Genomic DNA, 6,144 nt, shown 5'->3' on the forward strand with positions numbered 1-6,144 from the left:
CGTCACAGCCTCAGAGCTAACTAGCCCTAAAGGTAGAAAAATAAAGCCTACCTTGCCTCAGAGAAATTCCCCAAAGGAAAAGGCAGCCCCCCACATATATTGACTGTGAGTTAAGATGAAAGTCACAAACACAGAGATTAAATAGATTTCAGCAAAGTGAGGCCCGACTTACTAAACAGACAGAGGATAGGAAAGGTATCTTTGCGGTCAGCACAAAAAACTACAAAAAACACACAGAGTGTGCAAAAAGACCTCCGCACCGACTCACGGTGCGGAGGTGCCACTCTGCATTCCAGAGCTTCCAGCTAGCAAGACTAAATCATAATAGCAAGCTGGACAAGACAAATAGTAAACAAATAAATAACCAGCAGGAACTTAGCTTCTGCTGGAGTAGACAGGTCACCAGAAAGATCCAGGAGCGAACTAAACCAGTACTAGAACATTGACAGCTGGCATGGAGTAACGATCTAAGTGGAGTTAAATAGAGCAGCAGCTAAAGAACAACTTAAGTCACCTGTGGAAGGAACCTGTAACAACTCTGCTGGCATCACGGCATGGCCTCACATCTCTCACACAATCTTACCGACTGCTCCAGGCCATGACGTGGTTTCTGTTTCATGCCAGCTCCATGTTCTGTGTCTCTGCTCTGTGCATGCTTCATGGCTATGTGTATAGGGGGCCGGCGCCTGAACTCTCTGGTTCTTATAGGAATCAGGTACATCTGTCTAATCAGTTCCTGACCCATTAACAAGATGTCTCCAGTATATAGTGCAGCTCCACCCTGTGGTCTGGGCCTGTGCAATGTGGTTGCTCAGTTAGTGTTTAGCTTCTGAGTTTGCCAGGTCTTGCTCTGAGTTACTCCCTCGCTGGAGGCTTTTCTCTGTGCTATTGCCTTGATCTTGTTGTCCGCCCTCCAGGAGGCAGTATATCCTGTGTTATGTAGGCAATCCAGTGACACAGTGTGCCAGCAATCAGAGCACATACAGTGATCTGACAATAACCCAAAAAACAATAGAACGAGCTCTGAGACGTGGAATCTCTGTAGACCGCAATACCTGAACCTATCCTAAACACAACTAAAGGCAGCTGTGGATTGCGCCTGACACTACCTATGCAACTCGGCACAGCCTGAGGAGCTGACTAGCCTGAAGATAGAAAAACAAGCCTGACTTGCCTCAGAGAAATACCCCAAAGGAAAAGGCAGCCCCCCACATATAATGACTGTTAGCAAGATGAAAAGACAAACGTAGGGATGAAATAGATTCAGCAAAGTGAGGCCCGATATTCTAGATAGAGCGAGGATAGCAAAGAGAACTTTGCAGTCTACAAAAAACCCTAAAGCAAAAAACCACGCAAAGGGGGCAAAAAGACCCACCGTGCCGAACTAACGGCACGGCGGTACACCCTTTGCGTCTCAGAGCTTCCAGCAAAACGAATTAACAAGCTGGACAGAAAAAGTAGAAACAAAAGCAAAGAAGCACTTATCTAAGCAGAGCAGCAGGCCACAGGAAAGATCCAGAAGCTCAGATCCAACACTGGAACATTGACAAGGAGCAAGGAAGACAGAATCAGGTGGAGTTAAATAACAAAGCAGGCAACGAGCTCACCAGAACACCTGAGGGAGGAAGCTCAGAAGCTGCAGTACCACTTGTGACCACAGAAGTGAATTCAGCCACAGAATTCACAACAATCCTGGTCCCTGTGTCTTTGTCCCTGTGTCTTTGTCCTTGTGTCTTGTTCCATTGCCTTGTCTCTTGTTCCATTGCCTTGTCTGTACTTAGTCTTATCTCGGTCTCCTTGTCTGTGGCTTCCTTCCCTGCTGTGTCTTTCCTTGTGTTCTCAGTCTGCTTACACTCCGCACTCTTGCAGCTCTGCCTGCTCTGTATCTTGGTGGCTTTACCGCTGCTCCGCACTCCTGCGGTTCTGCTCCGTTCTACTCTGCTTCGCTCCCGTTGCTGCAGAAACCTCTTTCTGCAGTTCCTCTCTGCAATTCTTGCGGTTCCACTCTGCTTAGCTTCTGCAGTATCTCTTGCTGCAGCTTCTCTCCACATTCTTTGTGGCTCTGCTCAGCTTTTGTTGCTACGCTATCTCTTGCTGCTTTTCCACTCCTATCTGCAGTCTTGCACTCCTCTCCTGTGTGAACAGGTCCCTACTTGTTTCTTCATACCTCATTCCTTTCTGCTTGTTTCCTTTCCTGCACCTCCTGTGTGAACAGGTCCCTACTTGTTTCTTCATACCTCATTCCTTTCTGCTTGTTTCCTTTCCTGCACCTCCTGTGTGAACAGGTCCCTACCTGTTCCTTCATATTTCATATCTGTTCCTGCACCTCCAGTGTGAACAGGTCCCTACCTGTTCCTCCAAACTACATATCTGTACCTGCACCTCCAGTGTGAACAGGCCCCTTCCTGTTCCTTCATATACCACATCAACCAATCCTGTGTTCCTGCCAGTCCTGCCGTTCCTGCCCTGCCTTCCAGTCCTGTGTTCTCTGCAGTGCCTCCCAATCCTGTGTTCCTGCCAGTCCTGCCGTTCCTGCCCTGCCTTCCAGTCCTGTGTTCCTGCTGTCCTAGCCAGTCCTGTGTTCTCTGCCGTGTCTCTGCCAGCCTACTCGTCTGAGTTCCAGCCGTGCTCTTCTGCCAGTCCTGCCTAATGCCTGCACCAATCCTGGTGTTCCTGTCTCCCAAGTGGGATCAGCAGCCACAGCCAGACACCACCCTGGAGTAGCACCTGGCAGCTGCCTGCTGCACAAGCCTGACCTCACCATCAGAGGCTCCAGTGAAAACCCAGGCAGCTGTCGTAGTCACGCCCCTTCCAGGGTAGTCTGGTTTGTGGCACAGTGGGGCCACAAACCCCCCGAGCTCACGCCCACCAGTCAGGGCGTGAGCGTGACAGTACCTCAGAAGCAGCAGCTCCACTCACAGCCACCAGAGGGAGTCCATGAACAGAACTCGCCGAAATACCATTCATGACCACAGGAGGGAGCTCGATAACAGAATTCACAACACTAGACCCACTGGGGCAATGCTGGAGACCATGGGGCAGATTGCTGGGCACACTGGGGCAGATTTCTCGGCACACTGGGGCAGATTGCTGGACACACTGGGGGCAATGCTGGACACTGGGGCAGATTGCTGGACACACTGGGGGCAATTCTGGACACACTGGGGCAATGCTGGAGACCCTGGGGCAGATTGCTGGGCACACTGGGGCAGATTGCTGGACTCACTGGGGGCAATGCTGGACACACTGGGGCAATGCTGGAGACCCTGGGGCAGATTTCTGGACACACTGGGGCAATGCTGGACACTGGGGCAGATTTGTGGACACACTGGGGCAATGCTGGACACTGGGGCAGATTGCTGGACACTGGGGCAATGCTGGACACTGGGGCAGATTGCTGGACACTGGGGCAATGCTGGACACTGGGGCAGATTGCTGGACACACTGGGGCAATGCTGGACACACTGGGGCAGATTGCTGGACACACTGGGGGCAATGCTGGACACACTGGGGAAATGCTGGAGACCCTGGGGCAGATTGCTGGACATACTGGGGCAATGCTGGAGACCCTGGGGCAGATTTCTGGACACTGGGGCAATGCTGGACACTGGGGCAGATTGCTGGGCACGCTGGGGCAATGCTGGACACTGGAGCAGATTGTTGGACACTGGGGCAGATTGCTGGACACTGGGGCAATATGCTAGACATACTGGGGCAGGTTGCTGGACACACTGGGGGTAATATGCTGGACACACTAGGGGTAATATGCTGGACACACTGGGGCAGATTGCTGGACACACTGGGGGCAGGACTGGAGGCATGGGCAGAATGTAGACATGGGGCATGATTGGAGACACGGGGCAGAATGAAAGACATGGGGCAGGATTGGATCATGGGGCAGGATGGATACGATGGAGACAGATGGGGCAGGATGGGGAGATCTTATGGGGTAAAATGGATACTCATGAGGGCAGGATGAAAGAACATATGGCTGGAGCCAGGAATCAGATAAACGGGGCCAGGGTGGGGAATATTATTACCATAAGGGCTAATTAAGGGATATTATGACTGCAGTGATGTATTTATTTTATTTTTTGAGTATACTGTTTTAAATGGGGGGGCGGTCCTGTTACTGTGCAGAGTGACACTATATCGCCTTTTTTTCTTCATGTGGTGTAATGTAGAAGTTGTTAAAAATTAAGTAAAGTGTTCTGCAAGCGGAGCTTGTGATAACTGTGTTATTTCCTGCAGAAACGAGCCCTGGCTGGAAGAAATGATGGCGGTCTGTGCTGGATGAAAGATGAAGGACTTCACCTAGAGACGTCACTGGTGAGTCAGTGTTACCTATACACTGACACTATACACTGTATACTATATACAGAGGTCCTGTGTATAATGTCACCAGTGATCACTGTATTACCTATACATTATATACAGAGCTCCTGTGTACAATGTCACCAGTGATCACTGTATTACCTATACATTATGTACAGAGCTCCTGGGTATAATACCACCAGTGATCTCTGTATTACCTCTACACAGACACTGCATACTAAGTACAGATCTCCTGTGAATACTGGCACTTATGATGATAGTATTGTGTTTTTTTTTAATTACTGATCAGTATTGTAGTATTCAGTCACTGTGGTGGTAATATGTGGTCTGGAAATGGTGTTGTGGTATTTGTCCCTTGTATGTGCTATTTGGTCACCAAGTGGTGGTAATATGTGATCTGTTCATGGTGTGGCGGTATTTGTCCCTTGTATATAGTATTACTTGGTCACTATGTGGTCTGGTCCTGGTGTGGTGGTGTTTCTTCCTGTATGTGATATTATTGGTCTTGGTATAGTGGATTGTATTGTGTATGGCGGTCATTTGTTCTCTCTGATATTAATTAGGAGAAGATTCTTTCTTTCCATTAGTTTTAATGCTTTGTACACAGCGGCGGAGATGCACTTACAGGGGGTTTCCTGTGGAAAAAAGTAATCACCTCTCCACAGGATAAGTGATAACGTATTGATTGGTGGGGGTCTGACTGCTTGGACCATTTTTGCATGGTTGGGGGGGCCCCATTTGAAAGTTCGAATCGGGGCCCATAACTTTCTAGTTACGCCACTGATCGGAGCCATCGGAGGCTTGTATGTTATATGATCGCACTGATCAGAGGTGTTTAACAAAGTTTTAAAGTGAAAAAAAATCATTGTTTTAACAAGAAGAAATATCTGTCACTATATGGAAAGCAGAGTCACTGCACAATGTTAGTTAAGTCTCGTTCATAACTACTTTATTATACTCTATTATCCTGTACACAGTGGAGTAGATAGAAATCACAGGTCCGACAGCAATAGCTGGAATTGAGCCCTCCAACGTAAAGAAAAAAAAAATCTATCTATATATATATACACAACCCCTGGCAACAATTATGGAATCATCGGCCTTGGAGGATGTTCATTTAGTTTAATTTTGTAGAAAAAAAGCAGATCACAGACATGGCACAAAACTAAAGTCATTTCAAATTGCAACTTTTTGGCTTTAAGAAACACTAAGGGTATGTGCACATGTTGCGGATTCTCTGCGGATCCGCAGCGTTTTTTGAGGTGCAGAAACGCTGCAGATCTGCAATTGATTTACAGTACAATGTAAATCAATGAGAAAAAAAAATGCTGTGCACACTTTGCGGAAAATCCGCTGCGGAAACGCTGCGGTTTAAAAGAGGTAGCATGTCACTTCTTTTTTTTGAATATGCAGCATTTTTGTACCCATAACATTATAGAAAACCGTAAGGGTACAAAACGCAGGAAATCCGCAGCAAAACCGCACAAAAAAACGCCGCAGAACCGTACAAAAAATGAGACAAATCCGCAGGTGCGTTTTCTGCCAGGAGAGGCAGAATCCGCACCAGAAATTCCTAAGCTTAATCCGCAATGTGTGTACATAGCCTAAAAGAAATCAAAAATAAAAAAATTTGGTAGTCAGTAATGGTCACTTTTTTAACCAAGCATAGGGGAAAAATTATGGAATCACTCAATTCTGAGGAAAAAATTATGGAATCACCCAGTAAATTTTCATAACCAAAAACAACACCTGCATCAAATTAGATCTGCTCGTTAGTCTGCATCTAAAAAGTAGTGATAACACCTTGGA

Source organism: Ranitomeya imitator, chromosome 2 (genome assembly GCF_032444005.1).
Source record: "Ranitomeya imitator isolate aRanImi1 chromosome 2, aRanImi1.pri, whole genome shotgun sequence".
Classification (NCBI taxonomy): Eukaryota; Metazoa; Chordata; class Amphibia; order Anura; family Dendrobatidae; genus Ranitomeya; species Ranitomeya imitator.